The sequence below is a fragment of the Fopius arisanus genome, unplaced genomic scaffold, assembly GCF_000806365.1.
Source record: "Fopius arisanus strain USDA-PBARC FA_bdor unplaced genomic scaffold, ASM80636v1 scaffold00008, whole genome shotgun sequence".
Classification (NCBI taxonomy): domain Eukaryota; kingdom Metazoa; phylum Arthropoda; class Insecta; order Hymenoptera; family Braconidae; genus Fopius; species Fopius arisanus.
Window position 1 is genome coordinate 848,373 of NW_011887747.1, and position 22,662 is coordinate 871,034.

Below are 22,662 nucleotides of genomic sequence, written 5' to 3' on the forward strand. Positions count from 1 at the left end.
CCCCCCCTTCCCCCTCATGACAACCGATATATAGAGAACTATAAGCTGAGGAGACGCACAACCATACAATGCAGTACAACATCACTCCGGTTCGGTTCTTTTTCCACGCGTGGGCAGAGGCTAATTATGCGCCGCACCTTCAGGGCCCTTACACCACTCCAGAAAATACATATATTCCCTCTTTCACTCTGACCCATCAGCATCCCGATCCCTGTTACTCACTCTAAACGTTATAACGTTTCGTATACACACAGGACTCAGGCACTTTTCACCGGTCGTTTCATTTACATAACAAATTGCGCCCGTAATTAACCAACAGAATGGCCAAGACAGGGGTATCCCTCCCCTCTCCCTTTGTGTGAGTTATATGCGATGAGGTGACGAAGAGGAGGGGGAGGAGATGATGAAGCGAAGTGTTGGATGAATGGGGAAAAAAGGCAATGGAGGGAAATTATAATGCGTCTTTGGAAAACAATGTTGATGCGCGCGTTAACGGTGTAAACGAAAAGGGGTGGGCAAGCGGGCGTGACTGCGTTAAGTCAACTTAAGCGAAAGTTAACTGCCTTAATTACTCAGATTTAATCAGGATTACCCCTACCACAGAGCCCTCCCCCCACCCCCTTATTTCACCTTCAATGTGCACTGTACTACCATCATACACGCCTTTGGCATAACTAAGTGCGTTCCATCGTATTATGCACTTGGAGATAATTGGCTCGCACTTAGTGTTGAATAAAAATTCAAACTTCAGGGACAACTGGTAATTATCGTAGAAAAATTGCGGGTGAAAGTGGCAGGAAATTTATAATATAAAAAGGAGAAAGGAAATCAATCTCGAAATGTCGTGAAATATTCCAAATGACCGTAAGACCCTTCCCATAATTTTGAATATTTTGAATCACCGCGGAAAGCAAAGGAAAGTCGTAAATTATTACAGGAATTTGAAAAATTAAAGAAATGTTAAAAAATTGAAAAAAGGCGCGCACGATATGGTAATTTCTGAAAATTGGATCTGGTTTTTTTTTTCGTATAAATGAATGTTTCCAGTTGTTTTCTAAGGTTGAGAAATTCGTCAAAGATTCATAAATAATTTCTTTGTGTGCGGTGGAAAATTGATAAAATTCAAGACACAATGGTGGAGACTTGAGGCGTGCCAGTGAGAATAGCTGGTGCATGGGGATTGACGAGGTCCAGCATCGGAATATGAAGGAAACGGGTGAATGTTGGTGGTGGTGAGGTGAGGAGAGCGGGTTGGTTCGCATGCTCGTTCACTTAACGAAGATTAATTGCACTTAAACCAACTGCGCGCGGTGAGCCGCCTCTCGGTGCACCTCATTCTCACGTGACATCCGTGACCCTTTGAAAAAGACGAGAGGAAAATTTCCTCGCTAAATGAGAGGGATGAGATGATGCCTTTCGGCTGTTGTTTCATATGTTACGATGGGAAATTAATAAACGCCTCGTCGAGATGAAAATAAAATGGCTCCACTGAGATGAATGTACTCGGTTTGAAAATGGATATGCCATGGAAATAAATAAACAAAAGTGATTTGAGGGTGAGATAAGTCGAGTCGTAGATCAACCACTGACGCCCGAAGATTTTACTGATAACGCGGTGAGTGATTAGAGAAGGTCGCGGGGATTATGAGTGGTTTGGTCAATTGTGGGGGAATTCGAGAGGATTTATTCGCGGAATGATGATCGATAGGTGTCACTATAACATCGCTCTTGTGCCAACGCTCGATGTCGATGAAATATGATTTATTTCTCCTCGCGGGTGGAGATACGGCCCCGAGGGGAGGCAATCTCCTTGGTTTTTCGGGGCGCCTCCAATGGATGTCTAATGAAGTGGCTCTCGATCTCGTTGATTGGAATGACTGGGAGATTCAGAATGATAAAGTGTCACTGGTGATTTGATCGTGAGAAAGCCCCCGTGAATTTAGGATTAGTCGTTCGGAATTTGTGTTCTCTTCAACTGATGAATTACGAGAAATTTGTGTTAGGATAACAACAATTTATTCATTTAATGATTGATATATAAAAAATAAAAACAACTCTTCCCTAAACATCGATGATAGTTGTGTAATAATGGCCAAAATATTTTTGACACAGTGCAAACGTAAGAATTAACTATCTCAGAAAGACGTATGAGTGGTGCGATAAGAAAAAGAGTTTCTGCAAACCTTTACAATCCGGAGACTAGCAATGACGTCTACTCCGATAACAATCACCAAGACGGGGGTCGTGGCCCCCTCCATCCTCCCCCTCCATTGTTGTGTATAAAATATTATTTTGCCAGGCTTGGGCATTCACTTCGTACAAACCATCCAGGGGCTTTTCATGAAAGAAACACCGGAGAGATTAAGAGCGACTCTGCCCAAAAGAGAAGCGAGGAGCCCAGGGTTATGGATAATTATCAAAGAGCTGGCGAGAATGTATATATATTTTAAAAAAACAACCAAGTGGAAAAGATCTCGAGAGAGGTTAAGCGTGGTAGGAAGGAGAAAATTCACAGAATGTCCTGCGAGACAAAAGACACGCTCGTCCATTTTTTTTCTCTCCTCCGCAGTTCGTATTCATTTCACTTCTATTTTTTATTCTTTCAACTCCATTGTTTGCACTCATTGTGATCCTCTTACCACAGCCAAAAGTCTGCATTTAAAAAAATAGGGGTGGATTGGGACAGTTATCTCTCTTTATGTTTTCTCATCCTTCTTCGAGGGCTTCAATTTATGATTGCCATTAATTGCTGGAAAATATTATCACCGGATTTCAATGAGGGAAGGAAACTCTTATTTTTCCATACCTCTCTGGAGTACCCGCCTTTTTCTTTCATCTGCCTTATTTTTTTTTTATCATTTCTACCACCCACTCCCTCTTTACCCCCTCTCGACCACTTCTCCCCTTTCGACCTGAACGGAGATTGAAATAAATGGGCCAAAAGTTTTCTCGCGTAATGGAATTACTTTGTTTCGATACCCACCCCCGCTGTGGCTACCTCCTCGGTACTTTTTTTTTTCTCCATTTTCCGAAGAAGAGCCGGACGGATCGGACTAATAGCAGCAGGAGAGATAATTATACAATGGCTAATTGCCCACCGGATGAGGCGAGGATTTTTACTCTCCTTTTTATACTTTGTTTCATCCTCCTCATTTTCCACCTCACAGTCTCGCATTATTTTCTTCTTTTTTTTTTTGGTTTTATTTTTTCATCCCGCAGGCGCCGTAACTGAATAATCCACGAGTCTTCCGGTAAGGGAGTGACTTTTTAATTTTACCGCAGTCTCGTAAAAATATTCTTATCGTTTTTCTCCAGTTAGAAAAATTAATTGAGGTGGCGTAAGCCCCGGTGGCCTCAGCGAGTAATTACCGGGATAAAATTAACATTTAACAAATCATCAAGACCTCAATCAACGTTCAAACGTCGTTAAATTGTCAGCCGAACGAAACGCAAAATTTCAAAGTGAATAATTTGTTTTCCACTGTTGAAATAAATAAAAAATAAATAAATAAAAGCGACACGTGTGGCACATGCCCGTGAGATTTTGTGGGTACTGGCTGACGGGGGACTCGATCTCGTGCAGAAATGCAGAGCCCTGAGCGATTTCGCGAGAACCGATTCACCTCGCACACATCTTCATCTCCCCATTCTCCGCACGTTAAATTTTTCGCGTCTCTGGGACGAGAGGAGAGGACAGAAGAGAGGAGACTGTGTAGAAATACACCAATGGGTATTCGGTGCCGAGTTAATAACAGGGGTGGTGGTACCGATTATTTTGCACGGCGATAATTAGACGTCGCGCCGGTCGTTCGCGAGGTAAATAACGAGAAAATAATTGCGTGATGGTGGGAGGGTGAGGGGATTGCATACACACTGATACATAATGTGAGGCGCCTTTCCTTCCCTTGGTGCATGGTTTTATTTAAAAGCGCGAGAGGAGAGTAATAATGAGAAAAAGGAATGCCGGGGAAAAATTAAAAAGACAGAGCCAGGGGGGTCGAATAATAAAGGAGTCGAGGGGTCAACGTTGAAGGCCTCTTATCCCCGAGGACATTAAAAGTGGTGGCAGTGGTTGGTCTCTTGGATAAATTACGAATAAGAACAAGGGAGGAAGCGGGGAATAAGTTAATTAAGTTATAAGAAGTCAGCGAGGTAGTGGACGAGTGGTTTGTCGTCTACTCCAACCATCTCGACAGTGGATTTAAATTAAAATAAACATCCCCTAAATGAGTCGCCAAGCGTCGCGATGTTGGGTATTGTACTTACAACCCCCAGCGCTGCCACCCTAGCTCTGGCTGGTTAACAGGGGGCTAATTAATTCTCGGCTTGTGAAACCGAGAGGAACGGGAAGTGAAACAGTGAGAGGGATAACGCCCGGTGTGACCTGGCACGGGCCGATGGGTGGGTGGACTATTAAACAGTCGGGGCCCACTGTCTCACTCTTTAATTAGCCCGTGGAGTGTGCCGCCGATGGGGAAGGTGTTGAGGGCGGGGAGCAACAGGTGAGATGCAAAAGGGTTATTCTGAAGTGAGAGCACTGCAAGAGGGGTGAGAATCGTCTTTTCATTTCGTCGTTTTCACTAAGCGAGGTACTGGTGACAATTTCACATTCTAAATGACAGCGACGTAAAGTACGTAAAGATTGCTCAATTTCTCGTAAATCTTACGTGCTAAACCCGTACTGTTCACGGTTCTCAAGACTTTACCTCGACAGCCGTATTGACTCATCCACATAATAACAATAACAAACCTCTGATGTATGGGTAAGATCCTTGGTTTACATGCCAGAGTAAATTTTCCTACTCGTGTAGTACTTTTTACGATTTCGCCGTCCGCCCCAAGTATACGATTCAAACACTAATTTTTACAAAACTTCTCACATTTTTTTTCCAATATTTTTCTCTCCGTGTAGAAAAACAGGAAGTTGAATTTAAAAAAAATTCAACAATCCATCAATAAATAAATGAATTAACCAATCATGTAGAGAGTAACCGTAAAATATACTCGATGAATAGAACTAAGCGCTTCAATGAGACTTAATTAAAGTGCTGTACAACGAGAACTGTGAGAGCTTTTTGGTGAAACAATTAAAACCTGTTGAATAGCCGACTAAAAGATAAAAGGGCAAAAGGGCGAGTTACACAGGCGGCGGTAAAGGGTTGAGTTGAGAGTGATGAATATTCGGGGATGAATCTAGCGGATTTAAAAGGGGTAAACGAAACACTGATGGGGTGGTGGCATGAAAATGAGGACAGTTGAAGCTAATGAAAAGTACATTATTACCGCGAGGGGATTGTGAACGGGTTGAATGTGATCATTTTAGCGGGGGTGTGAGTGCGCGTTGGTACAAGGGGAAACTAGAGAATTGCCGTATGCCCTGAGACAGTCCTTAACCCTCTGCCCATTTAATTATCCTTGAAACATGCCTTAAATATTGTCGGAGGGTTGTGCAAACCATGAAAACGCCACCGCAGGAGAAGGGTTGAACCCTCTGGGCTCGTTAAAGTGAACAGATTTCGACACCGCTCACTTGTCCCTTAATCCCCTTCAATTCATCTCGACGCTGTGATTTCGTAAATGATACAGCCGTGAAAAAGGCTAATTATCAAAATTTATTAAGATATTCTGCCATAAGACGAGAGATTAAGATTCTACCCAGTCACGTCTATTCGATAACACGACGGTGGAATTTTTATGTATCAACCATCCCAACTCAGAATTTATATAGAATACATAATTGATCGTATCCATCGGTTTATCTCAGAGGGTCCTAAGAATGTACACAAATAAAACACGTTATCTCCCGAGTAATATCCTTATCTCTAATCCTCAATTTTTGTACAACGGGGAGAAAAATCATTTCCCTCACGCATTTTATGGAAACACATCTCGCAATCAATATTGAGCCTCAATAATGATTAATAAATTCTCGAACCGAGAAATATCGTTAATTGTTTCGAAATATTGAAAAAAAAAAAACATTTTCATTATTCACGCCTGTCCCACTACACGCGAATTAACGATTCCATAAACGCATGTACACGGAATATATTATTCGATATTGTAGAATCCTTATCTCTGATTCTCGCACTTCGGACAGGAGAGAATTTTAATACAACCGTTATTAAATTCTTTATTACCCTCTAAAGTCTACATATAAATATCCGTGGACTTTTATTAATTCATTGATGACCAGTGCCAAGTGAGTATCCATTCGCGTTAATGCCCGAGTGCAGAATGAAGTGGATGGGGGTCTAGACTGCTATTAATTGTCTCTGTTGATTCATTCGATCGTGCCGAGTGTATCAAACGTTGAAACTCCGAGGAACTTGGACACTGGGGTCCATTTACGAGCCAACCCCTCTTCCCATTCCCGTGAAAGCCCGTGTGCAACGATTAAAATTAACAAAACGTGCCGATTGAAGAATGATCAGTTGAGAATTCCCACTGGGATTCCTCGGAATACCTACGATCGAATGAAATTGCTCAATCTAATGCTCATTAAAATTCCAAACACTTGGAAATGTTAATGAGTTAATATCGTGTGTCTGTTTCGTTATCACGCTTTATTCATCAGACGAGTTTTTACGCGATAACGATAAGATGAAGCGGTGGCGTGCACCCAGATGCCGGCGAATAGGTGAAGCTATGGAGACCCTGACCGTGACCTACCTTTCTTTATGGCCTCTGTGCTCCAGAGAAAGGGAAAGAGACTCGAAGTGACGCGTGGGTGTCTAGCACGCATATTCCACAGACGCTTCTGTATTTCCAGCGTATCACTTCAAAATTCCTCTCAATCTCTGCCCAATTCCGAAAATTCTTATCCTCCGGCGAGAAATTATACGTTTCTCGAAACATCAGTAGAAGACCTTTAACATCGTCAAAGACACTCAATTTAGACGATCCACATTCTTTCTATTCTTTAATTATATCGTAAAATGAAAAGAATACTTTTTTCCGGTGAATAGTTGGATGTATCGTAATCGAACGCATATTTTTTATAATCGATTTTGTATCTCTGAACGTCAAGAAATTATAGATGAGGTAATTACGAATAAGACCGTTTTTCATTTTTCACCGGAAACCCGACACATTCAACCAAAATTTATTACACGAGTAGATTAATCCCCACCCATGAATAAATAATTCTTTATTACTGTTTTGACCATTCTCTGGTCTCCAACCATTGATTAATCCTCTGAAGCCTGAATAATGGATTTTTCATTTTACCCAGTTTGTTAAAACGCCGGGGTATCTCCCGGGCATTTCCATTGTACTTTACGATTTCGAATTAAAAATTAAGAGAATAAATAAGAGAAGAAGGAGAAAGCCATGAAGGTAACCTGGCGCGTTCTTTGAACCGTAGACTCGTCGTTTGGCCGTGTCCCACGGGTGAGAGGAGTCCGGGGCTACGATCCCATCTGAGAAAAACGAAGATAAACCCTGAGGAATTAATTAAGACCGGGCAATCAAGGAGATAGCCGAGGCCAGATGAGGTTGGTGGATGCTGAAGGGGGATGAGCAGGGGGAGGAGGGGGGTGGGGGGCAAAAAGGCGCGAGGAGTCGAGTATAAATATCCAACGGCGCGTTTAACACGCCTTCGACGAACCTCTTATCCCCCTTCCTCCAGCAAAAAATGCCAAATTCTTATTTTTCCAGTTCGAGATACTTTATTTTTTACACACCGTCAGTCCCAACCCTTTGCACTGTCTCCTACCCCTCGGTTCTGGCATCGATTCTCATTTTACAATCCTCTCCCGACCAACAAAACCCGCTTCACTGGGTGAGTAACGACTATTCCAAGAAGTTGTTTCAGATAGGGAGCTAATTTGTTCGCACTCGGCTTGATACCTGTGTATGTGATGCAAACTGTACACATATTTACACGCCGACTGAGAGGGTGGGCGACAGATGGAGGGAGAGCGTGAGGAGATACGACCGAGAGATTTGTGAATGCAATAGCCCACATGGGCCCCGAAAATTGGAATCCCCAAGGGGAATTAATTACTCGATCTCAATTCACCTGCTGTTTAAAAAATTAGTGAATAACTCACGGGGCTTAATTAAAACACGAGAGGGCTATCAAGATGTCGGGGGTGTCAGGTGTTGAGAGCTCTCTGAAATGGAAATATAAATGGACAGTGTCGTGGTGTTGGGGTGGAGCAGGAGGAGGGATGAAAATATATGCGCGGAATGTCGGAGTGAGGAGGAAACTGTCATTTCGAATGCCACCGTGCATATTGCGGAGAACGTCTTCACGAGCTGCTGCCCAAGGAGCATGTATATGGAGAGGCCATACGAGGACAGGGATGGACCGGGGGTGGTATATCGTATGAGTTATTAAGATTCTTCCGCGCATGCTCTACCGTCTTTCATCGATTCATAAGAATATCCTATCTACGTTTGGGGTAAGTATGTGGGGAAAATCCAGTGCCGTCACGTCTTGGATAGCCCGTGTTCAACTATAGCCTTTTCAGGGAAAAATTTAGCTATTGTTTGCAAAAGTATTGTTCACGGTATAGTTTCCATCTCAGAAATTATTCCACAAGTATTTGTCATGTCTGTTATGTATTTTTTCTTTCCTTTTTTCTACTGATCGATATTCAACATCATCATCTTTTCATATCAATTCCAGATACGAATTGATCAGCCCCAAGAATTTGTAATCCATGTATATCTGTATTTCTTCTATAAAATCGAAATCAATTTGATTTTCAAATGGAATAATCACCAGACAGTAGTTGTAACCGTGTCGCTGGGGTCACGCCTTCTTTCTCTTGGGATGAGAAACCGGTATATCCTTTCCCTCTTATTTACAAATACACCGGTCTCGCGCATTCTCTCTCCACTCCGCATATTCTCAGTAAAAAACGACACGTGGGCGGTGGAGAAATGAACAGTATTATACAAGGGAGTCTTTGGAATAACTGGCGTTATTCTCCTTGGTTGAAATAAAATATTGAGCGTTTATAAGCTGCAGCCGGTTAAATTATTATTGGCTGGGCAGTACGCGTGTGTCCCAACCCTTCCACCAAAGTGCATCTTATATATTTGAGTGTTGTTTACGGGTGGAGTCGATAAAATGAGAATATGAATGATGTGGCTGTAAACATGTATCGTTAAGTTAAACCTCGACATTGGAGGAAAAAACTGTTGAGGATGCATGAGGAATAAATAATTTTGGTGGTGCCCACCGAAAAATCGCTGTCCACCCAATGGAAATCTCTATCCAAAATTTTTCTCGTCTTTCAATTTTTTTAGTATAAAAATATAGTTATATCAAAACAATTCAGTTAAACAATTCCTCTAAATGGTAACCCTCTAATCTTGCCACAGTAAGGTATATATAACTATAACTCCTAGCCCCTTTTTAAAAAATACGCACAATTTTTTTTTGCAACAAATTTATTCTCATCATTACCATTATTTATTATAAAATTAAATAAATAACAATAATAATAGTAATAGCAATAATAAATTATTATTATTATTATTGTGTTTTTCTTGCCAAGCCTGGTCTAGTAATGGCTAGCCAGATATATTCTGACTCAATGAAATTGTTGGGCCAGAGATGCTCCACGAACTTTTGGCAGCCAACCCTCAGCCAAGCGTTGAACCCGAAATAGGGATACCAGGTCTTGGCTCGTCAGTACTCAGCCGAGATTCGGCTATTAATTAATGACCTAATTATTAACCAGCCAATTTAGGGCCAGGCGTTGGCCCAAGTATAACGAGCCCATTACATTACATATATGCCAGGATTCAATCAAACTCCTGGCTCAAAGAACCACATTTGGCAAAACCTACTTGGGGAGGCATGATGAATATTTTTAAATCAGTCCTCCGTCAATCAAGGTCAATGCGTTAATTACTAGTATGAAATAAATGTTCATTTGTGTCGAGGAAACAATTAACGATATTAGAGTGTATGATTTTTTCTGGTGAAATTCTGGTGGTGGCGATGCGGATTTTGGGTACGGGACTGAGGTGGAGCTTGAGGAACACATGCCGGTGCTTTGGTGGAAGTGGGTGGTGGGTTGGGTCTTGGGGGAGGGGGGAGGGGGGGTTAAGAAAGGTGGCTGGCCTGAATCGCCTGGGGGTCACTGGTGGGGGTGATCTATGCGTTTAATTAACCATAGAGACGCTGACCCCCCTCACCCCCCGGAACTCTTAACCACTCTTACTTCAATGCTGGACGGCACTGATGGGGTTGCTTCACTTGTGGTGGTACTCACCGGCCACTAACCTCCGGAGTGAGAGAAACAGAGAGGGCTGGTTACATCAGACAAACCCGGGAGAAGAATGAGGGGCTGAAGGGAAAAGAGAGAGGACATGTAGCTCGCTATCGCTAGTGGAATGAACCCCCGGGAAAAAACTTATAATGTGTCTTGTTAAGAGAGGGCGAATGTAAGGGATGGTGAAGTTGGATATGGACAAGCTGATACACCAACCACATGTTCAATGGCCGCCGCTGATGTTTCACAACGGGGTGGTTAATTTTCAAATTAATGGTGAGGACAAGACGATGCACTTGCTTTTCATTCCATTTCTATCCTTTTTATTCTTTCAACTCCAACCCACATCATTTATTTGTCGTTATGCATTTGCGATAAATGTGGGGTGAGTGACAGAGGGTGGAATGAAAAAATAACCGGGGAATGGAGTTTTGCAGTTGAATTTATGCGTGGGGCTCACTCCCTACTATCATTGCCGATGATTTCTCCTCACCCTCGACTCTTAACTATTTCTACGGTCATTCTATGGGAATACCACGCCGGGGGAGAGACATAATGGAGCCACTGTCCCTTTCCACTGGAAAAGTGTGTTTTAAAAATAGAAAATTGTGGGAGGGTAATTGCAGCGATGATAATCGATAAACAATTTGCCTTGTGGTTTTTTTTTTTCTATCCCTCGTTGCATTCACGAATTTATGTTTGAAAGGCTTTCCACAATGTTTCAATGGCCTGTAGGAGCGTCGATTTGGGCGCGGGAGCAATTATAATAATTACCGGAATACGGGGGACGCAATCAGGATCACCCAACCGGGCGAAAACCCACTCTGATTACGTTCTCACTCTTTTATACATATTTTATGTCTGCCGTAGGGTTTTTTTTGTCTTTTTCTTTTTTTTTCATTGTTTCGTCGGCTTCTCTCTCACTCGCGTGTGGACATACGTTTGCGTCGATGCAATCACTCCCCCATTTTTTCCCGCTCCCCCGACTGTCAAATGTATTCCAATTTTTTCCCCCTTTAGGTTCTTGATTTTTTTTTTTTTCCTCTTTGGTTTGTGTTTCTTTCGGAAGAATTAACGCCGCTCCCTAATTACCCACGATGCCAGCCGACCCGGGATTAGATCGCGTGTTTATAAACGCAGTGGTATTTATATTATTCCTTTCGAGTTGACAAAGCACGCGATAAAAATTCGGGGAATTATTATTAATCGCCGAGTTAATTATTCGGTTCATTAAGAATTCATCCGTTTTAATTATACTCACAGAAAATTTTAGGAAGGAGTCGGTGGAAAAAGGAGGGACACGAGTTGAGGTATTTTTTACGCAAGTCAAAAAGAGAAACGGATTGCTCTTGGATAATTGGCCACTAGTTAATCCCACTGTAATCAAGAAATACTACGCGTGGCACATGTGCGAGTCCCTCAACATCTAGAACGAATCGGTGCATCCGTGTGTCAAGTGACAAGAGCGGAAGTGACCTGCAATAAAAAAATGGCTTCCGTCTGCGAAACAATACGTCTGCATTGAGGATACCCTCCGTCATTCATACGAAATACGTGCATTTCCAACGATATAAATACTAGCACAATTTTTCGGACTAATTCACAAAAAAAAATGGTGATTCCCGCCGATACAGAATAGTCATCCCTTTTTTAGCCCATACTCTACTCAATATATCGATTGAACTCTTCCTCCTACTCCCCCCCCCCCCCCCCCCCCCGGAAATTCCATTTCGCATTATTCAATTTTCACTTTCCTCTCTGCTCTTATGATGATACAATTTTGCAGGTCATGAAGTAGTGATATCGGCTGGCTGTATCGATATATATGTAAACCATCTCAGAATATCGAGCAACGTAATTTCGAGCGATAAAGATAAACTTCGGGGGTTATTGTTTTTTTCTTTGCTCCCTTCGGTCAGATCCACGATACCAGGTGACTCGTTGAATAAGTTTTTCGAAAAGGGTAAAGGCAGATAGAGTGGTTTGAAGACGATTCACTTTATCAGGGTGGATTGTGGGCCCCAGTGCTTCGATTAATTCCCGTCGTATTTCTCGTTTGCTCGGTACAAGTGAGAGAGTGCATGTACTCGGGCTCTGGTATATGATGGTAATGCTGAGTGGGGAAAAGTATGGGAAAAATAAGAAGGTGATAAAAAGAAAAGTGTGGACGAGGGGTGAAACGGAAAAAGGTCGTTAGCTGCGTACTACGTACGGTGGGACAACCGGTTTTCTCTCTCTCCAGTTATTCGTCGTTAATTCGCTGGAGAGGAGTAAGTAATCGGCGCTGGCAATGGCGGAGTCACACGAGCATTCAGTGGAGTTGTATGTACTTGACCACCATGACGGTGTTGGGTTATGCCGAGTGTCTCGTGAGCACGAGCTCAAGTCGACGACGTGTCAAGTTATGTCCCTCCGGCAAAGTCAATGTGTGGGGCGAGATAAAACCGCCAGGGGAGAGAGATAGGTGTCATACCGACCAAACTCTTTCGGTGAGAGGGTTGAAGGGGTCTGTGCGTTTACCTCTGTACTGGAGGACTTGTTGGAATTTTTATGGGCATTTATAACGCGTGTTCCACAGTGCTTTCGTGAGAGTAAAGTACTTGCTGGATTTTCTCGTAATTCGCACCATCAACGTTCAGGCTTCAACGTCGTTAAATTCAATATTTATATTCATATTAATGGGTGATGATCGGTCATTGAGGTTAATTATTTTGTTGGCGCTTACCGATCAGGTTGGATGGCATAGAACTAGAGAAATTTTCTGGAACAGAAAGTTTGATTAAAATTGTTGATGGATATTTATGGGACAAGTGGTGGTAATTTTTTCAATATGTTTCGAGAATGTTATCAGTGATGAGCAATAAACTTGTTTACTTGTCTCAAGAAAAACGATTTGATTTTATCAAATAAATAACTTATGCATTGCTAGTAAAAATTTTATTAAATACTGAAGAATAATCTCAGTATTTCTAGAAAATAGTTTCTTTACTTTACTATGAGGTCAAATAAACAGCGAATTTGCCACTATTTTTTGTAGATTCATTGAAATTGTTATTGCACATAATTTTTGAACTATTAGAAGAGAATAATTTCTCCCAGGAGTTTGTTTCCACTTTAGTTTTAATTTTTGTTTTCCCAACGGATAACGGAATGATAAATAATGAATGCTTTGTTGATTTTTCGATTGCGAATTGTTGAACGGCGAAGACAATAAATGGAGTCTAAACTTTCACATCTATTACCCCACATTAATGAAACGCTATACGTATAGTGATACGTATACAAGAGCTCACGCTATAGATCTAGAGCCAGTAGACCAAGTATTATGGTATATTTCATACTTCAACCAATGCGGAAACAACGGGATAATTTGAGGAGAGAGGACTGCAATTATTCGACGGGGTGTGCATACGTAAGGAGGGGTGCACTGTCTTCTCAGTCCACTTGCATTTACTTCCTTTCATTTTCTCTTCCCTCCCTCGTTATTCTCTACATTTGTCCAGTGCCCAAAGTAATAATCGAAACAAAAGGTTTTACACTATTTCCCCGTACACTTTTATCCGTCGATTTCACCCGCGTGACACTACCAAGCCGTACGATTATTTTCCGCTTTGTACCCTTATGTACTCGTATTGCGGCATTTATGAAGAACCTTTAGTCGCTATTTAGAGCGTAGTTGTGTATGTGCGAGCAACACGACACGCGACCCACTGAGGGAAAGTTAACGAATATTGAATTTTGAAGCCATCAAGAACGATTCTTAACACTGCGAAGCCGTTAATTATCGGTGGTAATTGAATTCAAGTATTAACACCAATATACCGGGAAATAGAAACATTCAAACGGTGGTACACGACCATTTTTTCCCCCGTCATAAATCATTCGAGTCATCAATAATTTAATTTTTTTTCAATCCAAACGAGTCGGATTGAAAAATTCTTTTTTATTACTTTTTTAAATATTTTAAACTGCGAAAATCAGGGGAATTGGAAATTTACGGAAGAGCTGTTTGAAAAATATTGTTGGCTTCTGATGAAGCCACTCTGTGTGAGTAACACGTGCCTCTGGTCACGTGGTAAATGCTCGCTGTATTGAGGAATCCGTTATCGGTGTAGTGAAATGAGAATTAGTGTGCGATGTCGAGTGGAAGTGCACTACAGCCGCAAGGGAGTTGATGGAGGGCGATGAGGAAAGGGTCGGTGAGGGTTGGAGGAGCGATTATGAGCGGGTAAGTGGCGCCGTCCAGTTTTTACTCTCGCCCTCCCCAACGCCCGACCATCTTACTCCAGCTCTTTTTTCCCTACCTCCGTTCCTCCAGCACCCTGGGCTTTTATACTCCCACACCCTTACCACTCAACTAAATTCCCCCCCCGTTGGATCAATACGCTAAAACATTGCTACACCAAGATGCCGCTGGCCGCGTCAAGGCGAAAGAAAAGATTTCTTAGGGTCAAAAAAACTTTGCACAACCTTTTAAGAGCTTTTTTTCCACCATGTTGGACATTCTTTTAATACTTTCGGAACAAGACACCTGTTCTCTTCTTCATAAAGATTTTCTCATCAAAAGAAATGCACTTGGTATTCCTCAAAGATATATAACGTGGATATCATTTTGTCATTATAATATGCGTGGCATTGAATTTTAATCAATGTCACTTTGCTATGACTCGTCGATTCCGTTTAGAGGAATTTTTAGTTTTGAAAATTTATTTTTGGTTCAACGAGATCTACTGCGAGGTCCGTGTGAGGAGTTCTAATTTTCTCAGTACAAATTGACCAATAGGGAATCTCAGTCTCAGTCTTATAAGCTTCGAGATATTTCGATTTGGGCGAACTTCATTTATGTGTCTCTGGTTTCATAATATGGACTTTACAAGCGAAGCATTCGCCAATTATTATTTGGTATCTTTAACTCCATTATAGAACAAAAATCATCAGATAATCAGTTATATGTCGATATTTTCAGAATGAAATCTAGAAAAAAAAAATAATTAATGTATAATCGCAAATTTTCGCACGATACAATATCCATATCCTCTCCTTCAATATATAAAATTTGTGATTCAGGTCGAATTATTTCCTATCTGAGATTTCTAGATAATATTTTTGCAGCTCACAATGAAAATGTCATAAATCTAATTAACTTTTAATATTGCAGTAATCAAAATAATATCTATTGTACAAAAATACTTTATCTTTAATTAAAAAAAAATAATATCATTCGTTACCCAGAGATCAATTCCGTTTTGGAGGTAAAACCCGGCCTGCGGAATGACAAAAAATATTTTATTCACCTAGGGACTAGAAAGTACGATTATATTATAGATCGCAGTTCCCAGTCCCTACGAGAATAAAATATCGTCTGCCACACGGAAATAAAATACTTTACTCCCTAGAGGCACAATATACTAATTCGTCACTCAACCGAAAAGAATTTCGGCGTTTTCGGCCACAATGACATAAAATAGCATCATAGTCACGGCGAAAACAGTGGTTCTGACTCATGCGCGTTATAATCCTCGCCTTCAACTCGGACTATAAAGTCGCATTCGTCAGATTCACTTTTTCCGTGCTTTTTCCGTGTTTTTTTTTTTTAATAGGCGTGAAAAATACTATTTCTGGCGATTGTGTACATTGCTCGGATTTGCCTCGAACTGTAAACTCGCCAGAAAAGTTCGTAACGGCCTAGTGACAAAAAATGCCACCTAAGCCTCGGGATAAATTTGACAGCAACTGTGCTATATATCCGGCAATAGAGTGACCCTCTCGAGAGGGTGGAAAAACTCTCAACTGGGGGGAAGGTACACGTTCATGGCCTACCGCAAACCACGTAAGGCTGACGTCCGACTCGATGCGCCTTCTCTCTCACTTTCCCCTTCGATCCCCAGCTCTAGTCAGGACTAGTCGTTGACGGGCCGGTGAGGGAGCAAAGAGGACAGATAAAACGAGGACTGTAGTGGTCGTCACACACGCTCGATATATCGATTGTGAACGAAAACGAGCGTACGACGAGACCACACAGATGGGGGATAAAAGGGGGGTAAAGCCTCAACTGTGACGTGTGTCTGGGCCGGTATGGTCGCACTTGTTGCCGGCAGTGCCCAACCACCCCCTCGAGGGTTTGTGTGTTTGGAAAATACACTTGTCCGAGGGACTGAGAGCAAAACGCAATTGGCGGCATGGCAATGGGTCATACATGTGTTATACTGACTTTTTATCCTCCACGCGTCGAGGCCATTTCCTCGGGGGAGTGGTTAATGAAATTTGAGCGAAGGAATTTTTGCTTTTTGTTTCGGAATAAATATTTCCATGAATATCTCAAATTTGTCCACTTTATAAAAAAAATATATGTTTTATTTATTTTTTTTATGGGGCAAAAGATTTTCAAATAGCCTAATCTTATTTGATGAAATAGACTATTTATTAAACTCAAATTAATAAGAAATAAATAAAAGGTGAAAGACACTTCACGCGTATGCGAAACCGTTAAAAAAAAATGGTATTTAGAGGGATATTATTGGGTAGCCAAGGAGGTGATTCACGCAGTTCTTTTAAGATTCAGTTGAAAATATTTAGAAGAGAAAAAGTAAAATTTATCAACATAAGAAGATCCAGAAGACGCCGTTGAGTGGTGTACTGATGTGAGTTATTATCAGTTTGGTGTGGTTTATTTTTGGCATTATCTGGGCACTAGAGCGCGGTCTATGGATGTCTAGTTCAAGGTGAACTGGCTGCATAGACTCCCAAGGCTTATGGATATCCGAGGTTGAGGCAGGTGAGAGGTGACAAATTCCAGAGTTATCTCGGTGATGTTCAGAGGTACTATAACCTCCTTGAGTGGTGGAGATAAAGTCCCAGCATTTCGTCAGGATTATTCTGAGTTATCGGTTAATCGATGGGGCGCCGGGGGATTATGAATTTCAGATGTCGTAAAATTAGAAGGCCTCTTATCGGCCGTGAGCGTTATGGCTGACCTCAGAGGGCTTAATTATTAATTTAAACGCGTTGGGGGGCTCCGGATAATCAGGAAATGGTGAATTCTTGTGTGGTTGTCGTGTCTTATCCCGTATTCCACTGGACTGATTACCTAATGATAAAGGTATGCGTGTAAACCGCCTTAATCCAACCATTCAGCCTAATTGGGGGGGATTAGCTGATATCCGCGAAGCGATTAGCTCGTGTGGAGCCATTCGCTAGATATGCTCTAGGAGGTGAATCAATCCAAACCCTCAGGGCTGCACGCTCACCCACACCTAATGTCTAGATGCGATAGGTATTGGCCGAGTTCGAAGGAATTCGATTATTGAGAGCTCTACTTGGAGTCGAGGAAACGTAATGATGGATTAGGCACAGGCTCGATAGGTGGTCGATCGATTATTCCGTAATGGTGATCACTGGAACGCGGCGAGTTGGCGAGGCCACCGATTTTTCATTTTGAACGACCGCTATTTCGCGGACAAAAAATATGCATCTTCGTAACGAAGGAAAATTTTTTTTTCGTGACATTATCTGTAACGTTGAAACTGGCGTTCAAAAAGGAAGAAGTGAAACTCTCGAGGATGTGACAATGCGAAAAAAAAATGGGCGTTTATGAAAAGTTCGTTTGGGCGTGGAAACTGCTTTTTTTGGGCAACTTGGCGAAAGAGTGAATTTCTTGTTCAGTGGGCACTGTTACAAATCTGGAGGCCTCTGGAAGGGCGGAGATGTCGGCTGTCTTGTCGAGTGCTACCAGCTCGTGCACTAAAGAACCCATCTTCTCTGCGTGTGTCCCTCATAGTTGGTTTTATATTTTTCTTCTAAAATCCTGGGTCCCGTGGCTCCACCACATAAACCGAAGGTGTATATCGTTCCGCCTGTGGATCATTCTCGTCTACAGCCTCTCAATTCTTCGGATATGTGCGAGAGAGAGTGAAAACGAGCGGAGGGACGAACGCGTGCGCCCATCGCTGACTCAGTCACTTACACTTGTATATTTAACACACACACGTGGAGTTATGACGGGAGGTTTTTTGGGGGGGAGTGAGAATTCCCATTCTTTCCCTCTCTCTCTCTATCGACACCCAGCTGGCTGCGAGGGATGATTCATTTTTCAACCGGTTATGGGACGCATTTGGAAGCGTCAAAAATCTGCGAGACATTGTTCTTCTTTTTTTCTACAGCACTCACAAAATCCAAACAAGAACTACAAACTTTTAGGATTTTTTATCGATTTTATAAACCATTCTTTCTAAAAATCACAAGAAAGAAATTGATATCTTCCGCATTATTAATTCTAGTATTAATTTTTTTCGCTGCACTATTAAATTATTTTTGATTTTGATAAAAGAAGAATTGAAGAAAACTGAATAACCCCAATTTATTTTATTATATTATTTAATATTTGCGGAAAAATAAATTGCCCATCACTTCCGAAGACTCGCTCCCTGCACATGATTTTTCAAATGAAATTTAAGAATGGGTTATAATTTTCAATGATTATGCATGAAAACCTTAATTCTGTCTGGTACCTAAACCCCCCCCCCCCCCACGTATCATTTATTCTCGGAAAATCCGTGACCGGACACGTTTTATATTTCTACGCCTACGTTAATATATGGAAATGCATTCCAAGCATGGTTTGGATCGTGTCACTGAGGTCGCTCTCCACGCTTTGGTGGACCAGTAAATCTGCTTTGCTGTTGCCCTTCCCAAACTCCAGTTCTCCAACGACCCGATACAGCATCTCTATAGCCCGGGTTTGCCGTTTTGACACGCTCACCCACCTCATCCTCTCCTCGCCCCTGTCCTAGGAATCTCCTAGATACTCTATCTTGCTCAAATGCGTCACTTCTCTCTCCATCTGGCATCACAAAAGATGTTGCTCCAGAGAATTCCAATAGGTGTACAGTCTTGCAGATATACCTGGCTCGAGAGTTCATTCAGCCCATTTGGGAAGGATGCATTCGAGGCCCTCTGCATCTTTTTTTTAGAAAATTCAGAGATGTCACCCGGAGAGAATAATCTGCCTCTCAGGGGTGCGCCTTTATGCTTCATCTACCGCGGATAAACGTTTTTAATTGAATTTCCAGGTTTGAATTGATGGAACGTTGAGGATTACCCATCCTTTGTCACGAATTCAATTGGAATATTAGAAAATCGGTAGATTTCTTCGGTTTTCAAGTGGAAAAATCATTTAATGGGGATTCACTGTTGAAAATTTTTGTATAAACGTTCCATCTGAATACTGGAAATATTTAATTTTGTTATACCTCAATTTTCCGCATAACCCAACCATCTATCTTCACGTATGTAAAAATAAACGTTGAAATAATAATTAATGAAAAGCTGTTTAGGAAGCTGCACACAAATTAAACCAATGGTGAGCCATGGAGCGCAAAGCATTAATTTATCTCACGTTGATTTTTCGTTTATCTCCGTTTTCCTCATCTAGGCTCACCTAGGAGTTATGAGCAATGCGTGCAGGCTTTTTCCACGGGGGGTAAATCTCTATCCAACGCTGAGAGACGCGGTTCTTACGGTAATTAATTACACCCGTGGTCGATGCCTACACAGTCGATCCTTATCTCCAGGAATACTCCGAGTCCCAGCTGACTATCTCGGAGGGCTTCTCTTGCCACGGTATATCCAAGCGTTGGCGGTATCACGTTTACTTTACACTCATACCAATCACTATATATACGTGAGGCATGCGAATAATCGCGCAATCATCCGCATCCGCGATGACGCGAGTTATTAGTGACACTCATTGTGTCAACTCGAAATTATTACGAGCCTCTCATTATCGCAATTTCGAAGTTAATCCGTCCCTCATCGCCATTTGCATGAACCAGATTCCACGCTCAAAACAACTCCCTTTAAACTCACCATTGTCACATTCGTTTTTTTTCAAGAGAAATTATTGCTTTAAAAATTGGAGATTCTGTTGATAAATTCATTGAAAATGCAAACCATTCAATTCAGGACGACGTCAACGAAATTTCAGATTTTTCGATAAAATATCATCGTAGGAAATTTTCAGAGACTAGAAATCACGCTTGGGAACCAACACGCATTTGTTTTCAAGCCACGTTTAACAAATTCAACCTATCAAATTGACAAGATATTTAAAAAACCAGAGGTGTTACCTTTTACGACCCCCAATTAAAATAAAACCCCGGAATAAACTTGAAAAATTTTAATTCCGAATAATTCGAAATCTAAAAAAATCGAATTTATACGCTCCCGCCTGAATAGCCCCGTGGAAATACGACCATGTACCTCTTAGTTTTTACTACATGCTAACAATTTTATTAGTTATAAAATTCACCATTGAAACCAAACTCGTCCCACATTGGCAGTTTGAATTGAGTAATCCAACCGACTAAATCAGAGATACTCGTTCATTTATCCCCCACCGGTCCTCATTTTGCAACGTCGCACTTCTGATTACGAGTCACCAGTACTCAAGCATAATAATAAAATTAATTACCGTGACACCCTGGAGTGTAACAAGAAGAGGTACTTGCGAGGGGGTCGAAAGTACAGGAGGGGGGAGGGGCGAGAGGGGTGTAGACTCGGACTCTCCGTTTCATTTCTTCTCGGTTCACTTTCCATTGCACTACATAAACCCTTGGGGAACCAGTTTTTTTTTTCTTTTTCGAGGAGTTCGAGGGAAAACCAGTCGGTCGAGGGAGGGGGAGAGAGAGAGAGACAGAATAAGAGAGAGAGAGGGGGGGGGCAAGACCATAAGAATATGCGAAGAAGTAGAATGCCACAGGAGGAAGGGACTTACGGACACTTGGACGCTCAATGGCGCGAATTCAAGAGCGCCCAGCCGTTACGCTTCTCATTCGTTAGCATAAATTAATTATTTTCCACGAGAGTAACGCCTGTGGTGCCAGCTGATATCAAGGATCCCTTTTCATTCTTTTCACTTTTTTCCCTCCATTTTTTCCACATCGCTCCAGGGTCTAGTCCTATCTCGCTGGCCGATACCCGGGTCCTGTTGTCATGTAATTTGGAGCGGAAACCCGTGGCCCTCCGCTATCCTTTGACCCGGGGAAAAATTTACCTCTACTCCCATCGGCAGACTACGGGGTAAAAAAAAAAAATGAGACGGGTCTAAAGAAACAGACGAGGACGAGGGCCATTAATCAAATTTGAATTCCAGTGGAGATTCCGATCGGAGCTATTTCCCTCTCGTTTACCTCCGGTAATTAATTAGCCTTCTTTTATATCGACGGCTCCTTACGGCTCATTTCTGAGATCACTTCGGGGACTACTCGGAAGGTGCCACTTTGAATATTCGGATTGTTCGTTGCTTCGGGTTATTAATTATAATCGGGCCCGTGTGTCACTTGTCAGTGAGGAACGGTTTCCTGGAAGGACGGGGTACCGAGATCATATTTTTCAGTATAACTATTAATTTGCAATGAGCGATGAACATCTCGATTGATTCAGAGTTAATGATATTTCAATTCTCTTTAATCTCAAGCATATTTGGCGATTAAATTTGCCAGCTTCAGGCAACAACGAATAAAATGAAGGGAATGCAGCTGAATATATATCAGCTGAATAGCTGAATGAAAAGTAAAAATAGTAAAAGAAATGAGGTGTTGTTATCCTCCCCGAGTAGAGCAAAGCCCTAGAGCCGAGCAGAATGAAGAAGTCAGAGTGGGAAGAATCGAAACGAATTGTTATTGTGCAGTGGAGATGTGAAGCCAAGTGGACCTTAGATTGGGCTAATTAATTAATGCGCACGTCCTGTCTCGTCCCAGTCTAATTATCTCACTACGGCTGTCCATGTGTACACGCACGAGTGTCCCTTGGAGGCTTCCCCCCATCCAATCCATGCCCCAGTATCTCTTACCAGTCGTAATTGTCATTACGTTAATTATGACGTCAGGCAGGATGCTACACCTAGAAAAACGCACGACCTCGGAACGTCCGCTGACGTTTCACTATTCACCGTCGGAGTCAGATTGCCTCCCCCCCACCAGCCGCCATTCGCTAATAACGGACAAATCTTATCATTAATTGAGACCCGAAAAAATCATCATCTACCCGGTGTTCGTGTCAACCGACGAGAAATACCGAAAATGCAAAGTAGTTGGTGAGATTTATTTTTCTCCTGAAAGGCCTCCATCAGCTGATCATCGACATCCATTAATTCTGGAGAAATCCACAGGCCCACAGAAACCATCGAAGTATTCATCCCCCCTCACCTGCCCTCGTAAACAGGAAAACATTCACGTCCCAAGATTGCCGAGTCATTAGTCCAGGATGTAAGATTAGGTGCGTGGGTTAGAATTTGAATTGACAATGCATCTTTTGAAAAACCCAGGGAATAATGATGGGAAAACCATCAGCGCGTATCTCGGGTCGAGCATCATCGATTTCCAAAGGAACATTCTAGTCTTGTTGATGCACGCACGGTTATCCATCAAGT

General features: G+C 42.0%; 1 protein-coding gene across 5 annotated transcripts in view; it reads right to left on the bottom strand.

The window, feature by feature from the left end:
- Window positions 1-22,662, bottom strand: part of LOC105273925 (Zn finger homeodomain 2) — a 142,231-nt gene that overhangs the window by 52,085 nt on the left and 67,484 nt on the right. For 4 of the 5 annotated variants that reach the window (XM_011316657.1, XM_011316658.1, XM_011316661.1 and 1 more), the window contains one exon: window positions 12,961-12,996. The exons of the other annotated variant lie outside the window; for it this stretch is intronic. The gene's annotated coding sequence lies outside the window, so the exon portion shown is untranslated. The remainder of the gene's footprint in view (window positions 1-12,960; window positions 12,997-22,662) is intronic. 5 annotated transcript variants of the gene reach the window in all.